This window comes from Ascaphus truei, chromosome 1 (genome assembly GCF_040206685.1).
Source record: "Ascaphus truei isolate aAscTru1 chromosome 1, aAscTru1.hap1, whole genome shotgun sequence".
Classification (NCBI taxonomy): Eukaryota; Metazoa; Chordata; class Amphibia; order Anura; family Ascaphidae; genus Ascaphus; species Ascaphus truei.
Window position 1 is genome coordinate 27,250,315 of NC_134483.1, and position 18,346 is coordinate 27,268,660.

General features: G+C 45.2%; 1 long non-coding RNA gene across 1 annotated transcript in view; it reads left to right on the forward strand.

Annotated features, from left to right (window-relative positions):
- Window positions 1–18,346, forward strand: part of LOC142468865 (uncharacterized) — a 176,570-nt gene that overhangs the window by 153,076 nt on the left and 5,148 nt on the right. Inside the window, exon 2 of the long non-coding RNA XR_012788892.1 lies at window positions 4,071–4,163. This is a non-coding gene — a long non-coding RNA (uncharacterized LOC142468865). The remainder of the gene's footprint in view (window positions 1–4,070; window positions 4,164–18,346) is intronic.

Sequence of the window (18,346 nt, forward strand, 5' to 3'; positions counted from 1 at the left end):
AGGACATGGCTATTCACGTTAAGTAAAATACAGGATTAATGCTGCACACCATGAACTGATAACTATTACTGATACTTGCTGTTGCTGCTCCTGATCCAGGGGAGTCACTATCAATGAAAAATTCCAAAGTCAGCAAAAAACGGAAGGTTCAGGCTCTACGGATTTCCAAGGAATTTATTATATCAAATACACAACGTTTCAACCATCAAAATGTGGTCTTTTACAAGTGAAGAAAGACCACATTTTATGGTTGAAACGTTGTGTATTTGATATAATAAATTCCTTGGAAATCCATAGAGCCCTGAACCTTCCGTTTTTTGCTTCTTTTTTTTATTCACGTTAAGTGCCATACTTAACACCTCTGGTCAGAGTTCCCCTGCACAAATCCCCAGATGGCAGACTTTGAGACGCCAACTTTTTAGTGTGGGGCTTGGGAGATGGGACTCTGACTGGAAGGATGTGCGCATGTGCCAACCACCTAGGGGCAGGTACCCTCCTGCTTCCCACGTTAGCTCGCAAGAGGTAATTGGGTCCAGGTAATTGTTATCCAATACCGGTGGGATAGAGACCAAATCCCATATAAGTGATTGCAAGCTCTATGCCCATTGTCTTCATTTTGTGTTCCTGTATGAACTGTATCCTGTGCTTGATGAACTACTAGCCCTGTGTCCTGGGCTATTTCATCTTCCCCTTCCTAAGTAAGTGTTATATTCAAACTGTTATTTGTCCAACATTGTGCGTCCACCTGTCTTTAAAGGAATAAAATCTCTTTATTATACCCCAGTCTTATTCAATTCAACCCAGATAATAAGGTGTATACTATAACCCTGACCCTACCGTGACATGCCCAAACCACCAGAACCGAGTGATGGGATTCAGAGTATCTCCCACCAGGTATAAGGTGGTGTGAGTAAAAATGTTTCTAAGTCCAGTGCTTAAATAATAAAAGCGGCTGTTTGCTAACTTTTGTTAGGAAGCTCCTAGCGCTCTGAAACTTGCTGTGCATATCATTCAGTTAGAAACATATAAAACAGCCACAATGTTATTTTTTGTAACTTTTTATAAAGATTGATGAATGAAAGTCCCCCTCAAATAGTGTATTAAACATAATGGGCATATTTGGGCTTTCATTCAGGACACCGGAGTCAGGGGAATACTCATTTATTGTAGCACCCCACTTAGTATGCGTGTAGTGACTCACTGTAAATGAGCTGAGGATGTGCAGCTCCTAACTTCTAAGGCATCCTGCTGGCTTGATGCCACAATGTCTGTGGAGGTCTGGAGTTGAAAGTGCTCAGTGTCCCTAAAGTATTAAGTTTGGTGGGGTTCCTCAAGTACCCCCATCCTAGTGTGAAGTCCTGACCGTTTGGCAAATGGTGGCCGATTGGTAAATGGTGGCCAGCCCGACTTTCTGTCGCTAGGTAGAACCTTATAAGAATTCCTGCAGCCCATCGGGAATCAGATTAATCTAAGATTCACCCAAGATTCATCAAGCTTCAAAGATTTCCCAAGATACCAAGATTCCAAGTGCCATTACCGTGGTGGCAGAACAAAGGAAGTAGCTCTGCCGGAGTACACGGTTGCGACTTGCACCACTGACCGAGGACAGTTCTAAGCTATTTCGCGAGTAACTCCCTCTCCTGGGAAATTGCTCCTAAAGACTTTATTTTTCAACATTTCGTTCTGGAAACCAATAATTTCGTTTGCCCCCATCCCAGTAAGTGTATTTTGACTGTAATTGCAGAACATTGTGTGTTTGTTTTTCGTGGAAAAAAATACAATTTATTTTACCTCCTTGCTTTGCTCAATCATATGATCGCGGGTATAAATGTGTTAAGAGACCTGGTCTCCTGTGACATTCACAAAATACTACAACCAATCACAGTGTGGGAACTTTCTTACCAGCTGTGACGGAGCAGCCTGTAGGCGAGGGCAATTAGACGCATTGCCGTAGCCAAGGTCGAGAGCAGAGAGAGCAGAGTGGTCGTATTGCCATAGCCAAGGACAGGAGCAGGGATAGCAGAGTGGTCATACTGCCGTAGCCAAGGTTGGGTGTCAGAGATTCGGAGTACTCAAGGAGGAAGCCGGTTCGGTACACATGGCCAGGACTGCAAAACGAAACAGGACTAGGGAGGCAGAGGGTGATGAGAAAAGCAACAGGTTCAATACTCAGCCAAAGTGCCAGTGGCACAGCTGAGCATGTAGGAGAAGGCGTCCAATAGGAGAACTGCAGCATGGGGGTGTGTGGCTGGCCAGGGTTGTCATAGGCAGAGTGCAGGTGCAAGGAGTACCTAAGAGGGCGAGGAGGCAGGGCTAGAAGACTGGAGCGCGCTTCCGTGTGCTTGGCCACGCCTTTGTGCGTGTGGCCGAGTGATGCCGTGCATGCCATGAAACTGCACTTTTTAGATGGCGCATGAGTGCGCTCGCGCGATTTAGTGCGGCGGCGGTCGGGCAGTATGGAGGGAGGCTGACGTGAATGGAGTGGGGGGACCCGTGGTGGTGCTGGTGAGTGGAAAGCATGCCGATGGCGGCTTGACTCCCCTGGTGTTACCCAGAGGTAATCAAACGGGCTTAACCATTATTAGAGATCCTGGTTACCCCCTCACGTCACATCAATGGTGCAGTTACTGAGCAATAATATAGATGAAGGGCAGTTACTGAGGTAGAATAGATATGAAGGGCAGTAACTGAGGTAGAAAATATATCGGACAGTTTCTGAGGCAGAATAGATATGAGGGGCAGTTACTGAGTTAGAATAGATGAGGAGCAGTTATTGAGGTAGAATAGTTATGAGGGGCAGTTACTGAGGTAAAAACTATATGAGGGGTAGTTATTGAGGTAAAATAGAAACGAAGGTCAATTACTTAGGTAGAATAGATATGTGGGGCAGTTGTGTTTCCTTCCATTGTTCCCATTCATTCCCTCAGTCATTTTTCCCCTTGTTATTTCTGTTTGAGCCCCAATAAACACCAGCAAACAAGAAAGCCTCTCCTTTATAAGGTATATGGGATTGAGTTAAACTGCCTGACTCTACTCACTTGTCACAGTAAGTCTGGAACAGAACAATTGATAATCTGATTTACGGGGAGAGACAGGCTAAATTATATTTATTTACAGTACATTAGAAAACAGGTGTTTAAGGTGTATATGATAACTAAATACAAATATTTTCAGGGACAATACAAGGAGCTTTCAAAATAACTTGTCATCCCAAGCGCAGTACAAAGGACACGGAACATCCCTTAAGGTTGGAGGAAAGGAAATTTCACCAGCAAAAAAGGAACGGTTTATTTACAGTAAGAGCAGCTTATACTAGAAATCTTAAAAAAAGGTTGGATCTCTTTTTAGAAAGGAAAGTGATACAGGGATATACCAAATAAGTAAACATGGGAAGGATGTTGATCCAGGGAGTAATCTGATTGCCAATTTTTGGAGTGAGGAAGGAGTTTATTTTCCCCTTTAATAGAAATCATTAAATAATGTTATTGGGGTTTTTTTTTGCGTACACCTTGATCAATATACTGTAAGTAGGGATATAGGATAGAGTATCAGTCATCTAAATGTAGCATAGGTTGAAATTGATGGATTATTTCTTTTTTCAACCGTGTCTACTTTGTAACTATGTAACTAAATGTATACCACTACTTTGTAACTATATGTATATACTGTACACATGCACACACACGCACACATATAGGAGGAGGTGTGGGGTGTTACTCATTTAAATATACTTTGCATATCACATTAGCATATTACATCTTGCATGTGTCGAAGATGTTTCTCCTTATGTTCTCTCCCTATGTGTGTGTGTTTTCTCTCTCTCTCTCTCTCTCTCTCTCTCGATATCTTTTCGATTGTAAGCTCTTCGGGGCAGGGACTCCTCTTCTGTGAAGCAGTGAATCTTTATAAAGATATACATACATTCATGAAGAGGCAGCATGAAACTATTGTACTTGTAAAAGGGCCTGGCCCGCATGGTTTGGACATGTGAAAATGGCTTATAGAAAGATCTTTTTCCATGTGGATATGCACAACTGGCAGCTACTGGAATATCCCCCTTATTCTTTCAGAGTTAGTGACCTGTGGACTCGTTCTCATCGTGACCATGACTTTGAAGCTTACTGCTGCGACTATGTGCCTGCTGCTGGGGATCAGTTTCTCAGGTAAGATATATCCCTGTACGGCTTTATTTAGAGATTGATGAAGTTATAACCACAGTGCTTTAGCACTTCTCACAAATTAGAGTTCAAACAATATATTTGTGGTACTGTAATTAGCCTTTGAAGTGGGTTGAAATATGTTAAATTCCAGTGCTATCACATTCTGTCACTCTACCTACACTTCGGGTACCGACATTATATTAGGGTGTGTTTCTATTCTATGTGCAGAACTACAGTGTTCATTCCTAGCATTGTCATATATTACAAACAGACCTCTATAGTTACAAAAATGCACGGTAATGTTTTTAATATGTATTTATTGAAAACTGCATATTTTTCAAACACCTTAATGATTTTTTTCACAAGTACAAACTGTCCATTTGATATGAAAATTGAGTATCTAAGTTAGAAAGTTTAAGTATTCAAGAATTCCCATTAAATGACATGCACCCATTTTACATACGTACAGCTGTAAGTACAATTATAGCACAAGACTCTGATTATCCCATCAGTTCTGAAAGATGTTTGTCTGATTTCAGAGCATTATTCATACAGTAACGCCCGGCAGGGCCGCCAATAGAAATCATGGGGCCAGGACAAATTAAAGGAGCAGGGCCCCCCCTGTTTAATAAACCCATTTTCCCCTCTCCCAAATTAATCACCAGCACAGCGTATTTTGTGTGCCTTAGGGGTGAGATTTGTTTGCTAGGTGGTTGTTTGAATATTCGGTTATTGCACGCGAATATGGAGTCCTATTGCCAAAAATACCAGTGTCAACTCAGTCCGCATGGGGTACAGAATAACATGGGAAAAGCTGATCACTGGTAGATTCTTGTAACGATGCACTCAGTACAAACAAGACGTGACCGCGAGGCCAAGGTGGGGATTTGGTAAACGCCAACCCGGATCAGGAACGGAGAAGTGTGGAATCCAAAAATCAAACAAGGTCAGGCAACAGGACAGGCAAGGCTCAGAAAGGAGGCAGAACTGCAGTGAACACAGCGTACATAAACAAGGTTATGCTCAGCCGATGTGCCAGAGGGCAGGCTGAGCATAAATAGGGAGAACAGTCCAATGAGGAGGGAGCAAACTCCCTAATAAGCTTGGCTGTGGTTGACTACTGGAAAACATAGCATAGCGGGTGTCACGCATAGTGGGTGCCGCGCATAGTGGGTGCGCGCTGCGCGATGGTGATGACACCGTGCAATCGAAGCATAGAGGCGGGGCCAGCTGAGGTGGCATTAGACGCTGAGTGATATCCGTGCGCACCCATAGGAGGTACTCTTGCAATGGTTGATCTGTGAGATGTGCTGCAGGGGGCAGCAGATGCAGGGCACCCGATTGTGGGTGTAGATGAGTAGAAAGCACCGAGAGGGGCGCTGATGGCGGAACCTTACAGTACCCCTCTCCCCTTCAGGAGCGACTCCAGGAAGGTTTGTCAGGATATCTTTGATGGAAAAGACATAGGAGTCTGGGTGCATGGAGACGATGATGAGGAATCCAGGACCTTTCTTTGTGTCCAAAACCTTTCCAGTATTGGATTGATCCTCTGGAGGACCTGGAATCCAGGATGGATTGTACCTCATATTCCTGTTTACCTTGTGCGAGGAAAGGTGGAGGAGGTGAGGAAGAGTCAGAAGTACGAGAGTTCAGGGTAACCGGCTTCAAAAGGGAGACGTGAAACAAAAAAGGTATTCTCATAGACGTCAGAAAATGCAGGGGTCTATGCAGTAAGCGACGAAAAAGAACTTTCGTCAGAGTTTGAACTCGCCATGGTTTTTTTGAGTTGCTCTCACAGTATGCAGGAAGGCCCGAATACATGTGATAGCAACATTTTTCAAAATGGCAAGTAGCCGGTGGTGAGACAGTCTGTCTGCCGTGAAGGGTTTCCCTGGCGAGATCTGCCTGCAGCAGAGAGATCCGTCACTCTCTCTGCGCAAATCTCGCCAGAATAAAATTACTTACAAATAACTTTTTATTCATAGTGTAGATGTGCAGGGGGTCTCCAGAGCTGAACCGCATTGTTCAGGTCGGGGGACCCCCTGTTTCCCGATATACAGGCCCCGTGATGGGGTGCCGGTATCCCCCTGCAGCATTTAAATGTCCTGGTCACGTGATTGGGACATTTAAATGCATAGTAGATACTGGCACCCCATAATGGGGCCTATATCTCGGGAAGCAGAGTATCCCCAGAAAGGAAACCAACACAGTTATGCTCCGGAGAAACCCTGCTCATCTACACTAACACACATCTCAAAACACACATATTAATAAACAATAATTCATAACCGTTGCGGATAGCTGCTATGGTAATGAAGCTGCATTAATGTAATTTTTATTAATAGTGTGTGTGTGTTGTGTATTGCAATGTTTATTGTGGGCAATTGTCCCCATTAACATGCTATTATGCCTTAACTCCATTGCCTTATCGAATAGCCGCTAAGGTAGGGTAAGGTAAAGTAAAGATGCTTTAATATATATTTTTTAATAGTGTGCAGGGGCAGGGGGACTCTTGAGCTGAACTGCATTGATTTCAGCCACGGGGACCCCCTGCTTCCCGGGTTAGAGACAACAGTATGGGGCATCGGGTGCCAGTGTCGCCGCAATTTTTATTGCGTGACATTGGGATACCGGCACCCGATACCCCATACCGGGGCCTGCAACTCATAAAGCAGTGGGTCCCTGAGCCAGAAATTAAAGCGGTTCAGCTCAGGAAACCCCCTACTCATGAACAATATTAATAAAAAAATATATTAAAGCAGCTTCATTACCTTAGCAGCTAACCGCTAAGGCAATGAAGGGGTTAAGGTAAAATAGCATGTATATTGGGGATAATTGCCCCCAATAAACATTGCAATACACACCACCCCCCCCCCCCCATGCCCCCAACAACCACTCTACCCCCTAACATTCATATTATAGCTTAATTGTTTGGTGATGCACAGGAATTATACTACGAGCTGGCGTTAGCCCTCGGGTGGTTTCCGCTTGCCTGCAGTACCAATTCTGTGCCGCAAAAAAAATATTAAATAACACATAAATACTTTTAAAGAAATACTGTACACCCCACCCACCCCCTAACACATTCAGTACAGTAATGGTCAAAATTAATATTCTCCACATATGAATAATAATGCATTTGCCCATTTCAAATACAAGAAGCAGCAGAAATAAAATAAATACATCTTGCACTCACCCCTGCCAGGCACCCACGATGAAGGCCGTCCTCATCCTCACACGTCCCTGTCCTACGGCGCTGTAAAACAAAAAAAAGAATAAAGAGCGACAGTATAATGGCCCCTAACCCCCCCTCACCCACTACTTACCTGGGTGGCCTTTCCACCCTTCCCCACTACCCACCTGCGAGGCCTGTGGTGGGGAGCGGGTTTAACCAGGCTTATAATAAAGGTCAAGCCCACTTGTTACCCCTGACCCGTGTTTTGGGGTCCTAGAGTGTCAGCACTTGGGCCCAGGCATTGTGTATGCATTACTGTGACTGTGTGCAAAATATGAGACAACAGCCATTTTTGTGCTTTACCTTTTTCAGAGGTGCTGGGACCGGGAGATTTTCAGAAGGTAAGTTTCAGGGTGGGTTTGCCGGAGAAAGTTGTTACAGATCGTGGCTAGGTAACGGGGTTCCCGAGTTATGAGTTACCCCAGAAATGTATCTGGGAATCAAGTGAGCTTCTCAGATACATGGAAGCCCAGTGCTCTAGGCAGACCCCCACCCTGAAAACTTTCTTGCAACTCACCCCTAGGATGTACTGCTTCAGCATAATCCAGGAAAAGGTAATATGAGGCACAGGGTTGCCTGGTATAGAGGAAGTTTGTTTTATTAAAATAGGGTTCAGGGGGAAAATCATATAATGTGTAAAATGTATGAATTATGGTAATAATGATTTTGAATAAAGGATAAGAGAATGGGTGTTAACCATCCCCCAAGATTTATAAGTAGGTTTTTGAAGTAATGTCATAGGAAGTCAGTTAGAAAAACAACTAATTTGCATAGAAAGCAGAGGGAGCTTCAGAGACATTTGTCCAAGAGGTGTTAAACCTTTTGATGACACGTAGGGTGTGTAAGCCTGGGCTTTGAAATGCTTAGCAGGATTAGAAGGTGTTAACATCTTGTTAGCAGGAAAGACCAAATAATTTGTTAGCCCTTCCATGCTAATTGAAGCCCCAATATCCTTAGATCAAAAGGGTACCTTAGGCCTAGCTAAACTGAGTGGCATTCAGGAAGAAAACAGAATGGCATATGCTCGGGCAAGTAGCCAGTGTGGCGAAGATGACAATTTTGTTGCACATGCTCAGACACTGTTCTGAAGCTTCTGCCAGGCTACCTGTGGTACTGGTGGAGCATGTCCATTGGCAAGGGATAAAATTCCCAGAGTTTTGGGAATTTTTAAAAAGTCATGAAGTCAGTCAGAGAGTTAGATTAATCAATTCCATCAGATTCATCTAAGTTTTTCATGAGTTCCATCAGCTCCATCTTGTGTGATTCGCCTGAGATTCAGTCCCATTTGAGGAGTTCCAGCTCTGAGTAAATCGCCTAAATTTCTGAGAGGCCTAGTGACCAGAATCCAACAACAAACGGCCACAGAAAGGAAAAGTGGCTGTGAATTATTTTGCTGTGTGTTTGCAACTAGAAAAGATTATTTTGTTATCCCAGTTTCCAAAGTAAGTGTGTCTTTTTCTTGTAATTTGTGTAACATAGTTTTGTACGTTCCTTATGTGAATAAACACAATTAATTTTTATCTCTCTGCTTTTCTCAATCAATGATCCTGGTAATTAAAAGTCTTAATAAGCTTGGTCTACTGTGACAAGGCTAACCAACCTCACCCACTACCCACCAGGGAGGCCTACCCAACCTCACCCACTACCCATCAGGGAGGCATACCCAACCCCCCTTGGGAACAATACCCACTTCACCCCCTCCCCACTACCCACAATTAAAACACTACAGAGAACAGCCTCACTACCCACCTCTTAGGCCCCACAATAAAAATGAACATATTAATAAACATTAATACATAAACCACTGTGGCAGTGATGGGGTAAACCAGGCCAATAATAAAGGTATTATGCCCGGCTGCTTAACCCTAAACCTTGTTGGGACTGAAGGGGTTAATTGTGTGGCCACCAAAATGCCATGTTTTCCCTATACCATATATTTATTGTCACTGTTTTGCAGCTCAGAAGCTAGCTGCAGTGTTATGACTGAATGGGAAAATGTGCAAACTGTGTTAGCGACACAAGGGAGAGCTTCTAGTGTTGTGCCATCTCCATACTTCAAAGGGCACACTGCTAAGTTGGTGCCCCAGTGTCTAGAGAAGTCCTGAGATGAAAAGCCTTAAAGACCCTAGGTGTTAGGGTGGCCGGGATATTGCTAAGTACCAGATACCGGTCCGAAGTACAGTATGGGTTATTCACACTTGGTAGCCAAACCCCAGACTTACTGTCGCCAGGTAAGAGGTTGGGCCTGCAACTTAGGTGTCAAATTAGCGCATGCTCTTAGCACACCGGGAAGCAACTTCTGCCCTTTTTGTGAGCTTCTTGAAAGTTTGGGATAGGTGGTAAAATTTGTTCCCACGGGAGGATTGGCTTGGTATGTTAGAGATAGGACCCTTAACCCTATAAAAATGCCTGCAGCCCAGTCCTAGTCAGATTCCCCTGTTCCATCTAAGATTTACCAAGAAACGTCCAAGTTACAGCGTCAGCGGTTGCGGAGTGTGAGGGGTTAGCTACATCGTAACCAAGGATTATGCCCCTCTTCCAGAATTCGTTTGAGCTAAGGACTTTACAAAAATATTCCTTTTGGCGGATTGTCACACGGCTCAAAATGCGCACCCCCATGCATGCGTGCAGGGGTGTCCAGAGATTTTGTTTGCAAGTCATTCGTTCCGTGGACATTTTATTTAGTTTCCCCATCCCAATAAGTGTTCATTGAGTGTAATTTTGAAGATTTGTGTGTTTGTCTTAAAAGGAAATACATTACAATTTATTTTGTCCACCTTGTGCTCAATCCAGAATCCCGGTATTAATGTGTTGATGAGACCTGGTCTACTGTGACACCCACCCCTTTTGCCCCCCCATAAAAACATGATTTTTTATTATACATACAGGGTTAATACCCCAGGCCTATGGTAGTCCCCGGTGGTCCCGAGAGGTGTCCGCAGACCACACAGTGCACCAGAGGGGCTGTCCACAGGGCATGGGGGTCTCTGGGTGTTCCCTGCTTGGTGCCGTGGGCCTACAGGTGGTTCCCCCAGGTCACCCTGAGCCACACTTGGGTCCTCGGGTTGTTCCTACGTGGGCCTGGGTGCACTCGGGTTGTCCCTGCTGGTCTGTGTGGCTCCTACAGCTGTGGGGCCCATGGTTTTTCCCCCAGGTGACCCCTGTGGGTCCGCAAGTGGTACCCGTGGGCGTCCGGGGGCCCTCAGGTGGTCTCCATATGTCCCCGCAGACCTGAGGAAACAACCCTTTATGTAAAAAAAAATAAAACATGTCCTACATTTAAATAAATCAACCCCCCTCACCACCAAACACATACAGTACAGTAATGTGCAAAATAACTATTATCCAGATATGGATAATTGATTACTTGTCCATTATTAATCACATAAACCAGCATAAGTAAAGTAAATAAATACAGTTGTACTTACCACATCAATAAGATGTATGTCCCTATCAGGTAACAGCTCCCTGTCCTCCGTTGGCACAAAAATACATTGCAAATACATTCTAATGCCCCATAACCCCTTAATTACCTTATTGGTTAATAACCATAAAAGTAATTAAGGGGTTAACCCACCCTGCCACTATACCCACCCACGAGGCCTAGGCACCCTCCCCAGGCAAATACCCCCACCCTTCACCATTCATTTTTACAGTGGGTGAGGGTGGTTAGGCCTCCCAGGTGGGTAGTGTGTGAGGATGGGTTAACAACTTAATTACTCTTGCGGTTACTTACCACTTTGGTGCTTAAGGGGTTAGGGGCCATTACAGTATATTGTCTCTTTTTATTCTTGTGTATTTTTTGCAGCACCGGGAGGGCAGGAACGGGGTGAGGATGAGGACGGCCTTCATCGTGGGTGCCTGGCAGGGGTGAGTGCAAGATGTATTTATTTTATTTCTGCTACTTCTTGTATTTGAAATTGGCATATCCATATGTGAATAATAGTAATTTTGTCCATTACTGGAGTGTACTGTATGTGTTAGGGTGCGGGGGGGTGTATTTATTTAAAAATATTTATGTATTTTTAATTTATTTTAATTTATTTTATGGGGCACAGAATTGGTACTGCAGGCAAGCGGGGACCCCCGGACACCTGCGGAACCACCCATGGGCCACCGCCGGCCTGTAGTATAATTCCTGTGCAGAAAAAATAATGTATTGTATGTTAGGGGGTATAGGGGTTGTTGGGGTCACAGGTGGTGGGTGGGTAGCTTATTTGATATACCGTAGTAATGTTTATTGAGGGCCTATGATGTGGGTAGTGGAGCTGTAGTGTGTATTGTTTTTATTGTGTGTAGCGGGGTTGAGTGAAGGGGGTATTTGTCCCTTGGTGGGTGTTTAGACATTGCGGGTGGGTAGCGGGATGGGCTAACCCCTTCATTGCCTTAGCGTATTAACGGCTATGGTAATGAAGGGTTTTACTCCATCCGAAGCCCCCCTGCAAGGCCTAAACAATGACCAAGGGACAAATACCACCTTCACCCACCCCCGCTACCCTCTACCTGGCGAATCTCAGTCTTGGCTGGGCAGCCATTTGACGATCTGCCCTGACTTTACACTAAGATGGGGGTACTTGGGCTAACCCTCCCCACTTCACACCTTGGTAGGTCGGAGTTTTTTCAGACATCATGGCAGCACACCAGCGGGATGTCTTAGAAGTCCGGGGCTGGATATGCTCTGCTCATTCAAAGGAATTTTCTGCCATGCATTTCTAAACAACAGTGATCATAAATTAAGTGTTTTTTCTGTCTCTGGTGTTTTGAATGAAAGCCCCAATGTGCCTAACATGTTGGAACCATTAAAATTAATTCATCAATTTTTATATAAACTTATACAAATTGTAATATGTGATTTTCCAAGTTTTTACCTGAAAGACACTTTGTAAGGAATCAGGGAGCACGTCCTTTGCGGCGCACTTTCTCATTTTCTGCTGCCTCGCGCAACCCCGCTATTTACACAGCATGCTCGCGAAGGAACCTTGTGAACATCACGGAGTCTGGCTCCGCTCCCCAGTTATGGCACATGTTGGCGTCACGCAGCGTGCACATGTGATGCGTGTGCACCGCTCCACAGCTGCGGGTCAACACTCTCATCATGCTCACATGTCTCCTGCACTGCTCCACCTATCCCTGCCTCCGCTGAGGCCGCACCTCTACTCCTCCCCTCTCTTTCATTGGTCCTGATTTCCCATATATGCTCAGTTGTGCCACTTGCACTTTGGCTGAGCATAGTTCCAGTTGCGTTGTTCTCCCACTTCCTGGTTCTTAGCCTTGCCTTGTCTCCCGTTCCTTCTTCTTTCAAATTGATCTCCTGTGTTCCGACCCAGCTTGACCCTTGGACTCTGCACCTCTGCCTTACTTACCCCAGCTTACCTCTGACCTTCCGCATCTCTCCAATCCTGACCACAGCTTATGGACCTCTAAATCCTAACTAATGACCACGGCTATTGACTCTGAATATTCTACTGGCTCCTACCTCTGACCTTGGCAAGTATCAAAACTAATCTAACCTCTCCAATCCTGACCCAGCTACCCCAAACATCCTCTCTCAAAACGTGCCCCCGTGTCTGTTGGTGGCGTTTCAACCCATTCCCACCTCAGTACCGGGGTTCCGCCTTGTTTGTGGTGAGCAAATCATTACAGTATGCACAGGCCCACAAATATGGACCCCACTGAGTTGGGTCAGGCTTTGACCTCAGTTGGTGACATGTGCTCCAAACTGGAGAATCATGCTCATTCCTTGCACAATCTTTCGGGGCTATTACGTTGCAACACTAACAGGCCAGTCCTCTGAGAACCGTGACCCCTTTCTTGTCCTCACTGGACAACAATCTCTCCGCTGAACTCCATCTTCTTACTCCAAATCGCTACTCTGGTGACCACCATGGGTTTAGGGGTTTCCTTAACCAATGTGCGATTCAATTCGAGCTAAATCTAAGGTGGCGTACATCATCACCCTACTTACCAGAGGCGCCCTGGCATGGGCATCCACCATCTGGGAACGGAGACTGGAGCTGACGCGGAACCTCGAAAACTTCACTATCGTGTTCAGACGTGTCTTCGACACTCCGGGCCATAAGGTGAAAGCTGTATCTTCTTTATTTCATCTTTTCCAGGGTTCTTGGCTCGATATGCCCTGGAATTTCGTACCATTGCAGCTGAGACAGGCTGGAACAATGAGGCCTTGTCGGCAGCCTTTTGGCAAGGTCTATCCGACTCCCTTAAGGATGTTGGCTGCTCAAGAGCGTCCTGCTGATCTGGTGGAACTCATTGCTGTCTATATTAGAGTTGATCAACATCTTCAGGAGGAAAGGCCAAATGTTCTCGCTCTTTGCAACGCCTGGCCAGATCACCGGATTTTCAATTTTCTACTACAGATCCGCCGCCTCCTGATAATCCGGAACCCATGCAGCTAGGAAGCCACCGGTTATGCTTCTCGAAGAGGCAGCGCAAACGTACCAATGGACTGTCACTATTGTGGTCATTCCGGGCACAAAGTCCTTCTCTTCCCGCTCAAACTGGGAAACGCCACTCCTCAATGAGTTATCAAGGAATCACATTGTGCACTATCTCTCCTTCCCTTTCTTCCCAAGAAATCTGTCCTACTCGGATCATGCTCCCTATCTCCCTCAAAGGGGCCGATTTCCAGATCAGGACCTCCTCCTTTATTGAATCCAGTTTCGGGGCAACTTTATTGACCATAGTTTCGAACTAAAGAATTCTATTCCTTTCATCCATAAAGCTTTGCCCGTCTGATTGGAGGCCATCAATGGATGCCCACTTCATCCGGCCTTCCTTTCCATTGAAACAAGCAAAAATATAATTTGTAAGGAATCCGTTCCTGGATTTGGCTGGAGCTCACTCTTGCAGAGTTGGTGAGCTCTCACAACAGACCTTCCCTTGGATTTGCAAGCACGCACCTGTGCTTGCAATCACTGCAGCTCTGCCCCTATTTGCTGGCTATACTATATAGATCCAGCCCCTCCCCCCAGGAAGTTGCTGAGCATAACCCTAGATTCACTAGGGTGTAACTGTGTTTGCCACAAGAAACTTTGTCTTAGCCTTGCCTTGTTCATGTGACCTCCTGCATTCACCCCAAGCAGAGGTCTGCCTTTTGGTTCCTGTACTGGAACCACTGCACTGGATCTCCAGTGCTAGTCTTGCCTTGTTACGGAGACCTGCTGCACCCCAGTTAGGGGTCTGCTTCCTGGTTCCTGTGCTGAAGCGCTGGGCCCCCAGTACCAGCTTGACCTTGTTCCAGAGACCTGCTGCATTCATCCCAGGTAGAGGTCTAATATCTGGTTCCTGTGCTGAAGCGCTAGTCCTCCAGTGGCAGCCTTGCCTTGTTCCCGAGACTTGCATTCTCACCTTGCAGAGACCTTATCATGGGCTGCTCCCGCTCCTCGCGCAGAAGCCATTCCCGCACTTCAGCTGCTACGCTGAAGCGGTGTGCTCCTGACTTTCTGTTGCCGAACTCCAGCCTGGACATCGATTTCTCTACGTCTCCAACCATGACCCTGGCGTGTCAATGGACTACTCTGGCCTCTCCAACCCTGACCCTGCTACGAATGACTACGAACTGCGCAATCCAGAACCGGCTGCGTGGTCTAAGGTCGGTGTATTCACATCCCTACCTCAGCCCTGCAGTCTGGTCCCGGTTTGTGGCGAGCACGTCCGTTACACCCTCCTAACGATGGTTGGCCATCAGGAGGAGATTTCCCTGGATGTCATTCATACACCATCCATCGAGGTGATCCTAACATTGCCATGGTTACAACAACACAATCTGCAACTTAACTGGGCCGTTAATGAACCCATACAGTGGAGTCCCCATTGCGCTGAGATCTGTGTAACTTCTACTCAACAAATCTGTGTCCTAATTACTCCCAAGGAGGATAAGAGTGCCTTACCTGGGATCTACGCAGAATTCAAGGACGTGTTCGATAAGGTTTGATCTGAAGTTCTTCCCTGTCTTGCCCAGAGGTAAATCATACCCCATGTCGCTTCCTGAAACTAAAGCCATGTCGGAATATATCCAAGAAATTGTTAAGAAAGGCTTCATTCGGAATTCCTCATCCCCACCTGGAGCCAGGTTCTTCTTCGTTAAGATAATAGACGGTTCTCTTTGCCCTTGCATTGACTATAGAGGGCTAAATAAAATCTCGCTAAAGATCCGCTACCCGCTACCCCTTATCTCTGAACTTTTTGATCGTCTCTAAGGAACAATTATCTTTTCTAAGCTAGATCTGCGTGGTGCATATAATCTGGTTTGGATAAGGCAATGTCACGAGTGGAAGACGGCCTTCAATACCCGAGACGGTCATTACGAGTATTTAGTCATGCCCTTTTTCTGCGTAATGCCCTGGCCATTTTTCAAGAATTTGTGAATGAGATATTCCGGGATCTCCTGAACCTATTGTCATCGTCTACCTTGATGACATTCTAATTTTTTATAAGTCCCTTCCTGAACGTATCAATCACACTAAACTGGTCTTATCTCGTCTTCGTGAAAATCACCTTAATGCCAAATTAGAGAAATGCCAGTTCCACCAGACTTCCACGACATTCCTAGGATACATTATCTCGGACTCTGGTTTTGCTATGGACCCTGCCAAGATTAAGTCAGTTGTGGACAGGCCACAACCCACTTCTCTCAACGATATCCAGCTTTTCTTAGGATTTGCGAACTACTATCGTAGATTAAATCGAGAATTTTCTACTACAGTAGCCCTGATAACAGCCTTAACCAAGAAAGGGGCAGATGCTGCTTCCTGGCCATCCAAAGCGGTCCAGGCGTTTGATCTTCTCAAAAGAACTTTCATTTCCGCACCCATATTAATTCATCCAGACCCCAAACTACCCTTCACCTTGGAAGTAGATATGTCCGATGTAGGGGCCTGCGCCATATTATCTCAGAGACAGTCACCACAAATCAAGATACATCCTTGTGCCTTTTAAAAAAAAAATGTTGTCAGTAGAACAGAACTATGACGTTGGTAATCGGGAGCTTTTAGCTATTAAACTCACACTACAGGAATTGAGACACCTCCTGGAAGGTAATGAACACCCAATCACCATTCTCACAGTTGATAAGAACTTGCTGTATATTGAGAGCGCCTGTCGTCTTGGAGCCTGCCAGACCTGCTGGTCACTTTTTTTTTCACGATTGAATTACATCATTTCTTTTCATTCCGGGTTTAAAAAATTTAAAAGCAGCTGCCTTATCTCGCTAAATCTTAGCCGAAGACAAACCAGAGTGCCAATCAGAAACCATCCTTCCATCTAAATACATCATGTCTGGCAACTATTTTGACGTCCTCGTTGACATTTTAGCGAATCAATCTCATATTCCCGAAGGTCTAGAGCAAGCCTATCCAACTCCAGTCCTCGAGGGCCGCAAACAGGCCAGGTTTTCAGGATATCCCTACTTCAGCACAACTGGCTCAATTAGTCATACTGAGCCACTAATTGAGCCAACTGTGCTGAAGTAGGGATATCCTGGAAACCTGACCTGTTTGCGGCCCTCGAGGACTGGAGTTGGACAAGCCAGGTCTAGAGGTTCTGGATGGTTGTTTGTATGCGGCACCACGTTTTCGCAAGAAAATTTGGGAATAAAGACATTCATCTAAATCGGCTGGGCATCCCGTTACCCGAAGATCTACCGATCTCATTAAATGAACCATGTGGTGGCCCACTATGCAAAAAGACACCAAACTATTTGTCAAGTCTTGCTTCACATGCGCTCGCAACAAGAGCTCTCGCAACAAACCACCTGGACTCTTATGCCCTCTGCCCTTACCAGACCGCCCTTGGAGTCACTTGTCCATGGACTTTATTGTGGAATTACCTTCCTGCAAGGGAATAACCGCCATCCTTGTTGTAGTTGACCGTTTTTCTAAACAATCTCATTTCATCCCTTTAAAAGGCCTTCCCAACTTGGTTACGCTAACAGATATTTTTACCAAAGAAATCTTTTGCATCCATGGATTACGTTTAAGCATAGTCTCTGATCAAGGCTTACAATTCGTTTCCAAGTTTTGGCAATCTTTTTACCCAGAGGATGGGCATTTCCTTAAATTGTTCGTCCAGACCAACCCCTCAGACCAATGTCAAACCGAGAGGACAAATCAAACCCTGGAACAATGTCACAAGAGAACAGAATTGACATATAATAACCAGGCCAGATTGAACAAGATTAGGATATAGTAAACTGAATGAGTTTATTTCTTATGAGCAGAACAGACAATACATCAAGCAATATATCAGTTGTTACAGTCACGACCAGCACAGGAATAAGGGGTGCAAGCAATTATATAGATGCAGGACCCCATTCCTTACATGGCAGTTCAGTTATTGGTGAACAATTATCTTGTCCCAATCACAGATTGACAGGTAACGCGAGAAGCAGGGTTAGCCCAGCCCCTCATTAATACACTCCTCCCCTGGTCCTACTTGGCCAGCCCATTTATAAAAAAATATGACAAGAGGCCTGGGTGCTATTATGTCTAGTAAAAATGGTTATTGGGCAGAGACTGTTTCTGTAGGGGTGTTACATTTAACAGGTCACACTGGTTAGCGTCCACCCGTGATACTTGGCTGCATATGCAATGAGGGCAAGTCACCTCCATTGATGTACAGGTCTTTCTCACCTCTGGCTAACTTATCTACAGGGGACAGTACATCACAAAACCTTTCAAGGAGCTTCCTTTGATTGTATAATTACATATCAAAGCTGCCATTTGGCAAGCTTTCAAACCTATATCCAAACTTATAGGGAAACCAGAGATAACGCATAACTATATTTCCCATGTAGTAAATCAGATTAAAAATATGTATGCGACATGTGTTCTTGGCATAGTAAAACATATCCAAATTTCACCTTTCTAGCATAAACACATGCAGAGATATGATTCTATGGGGTTTACATTATAACAATTACACGGTTAACCCC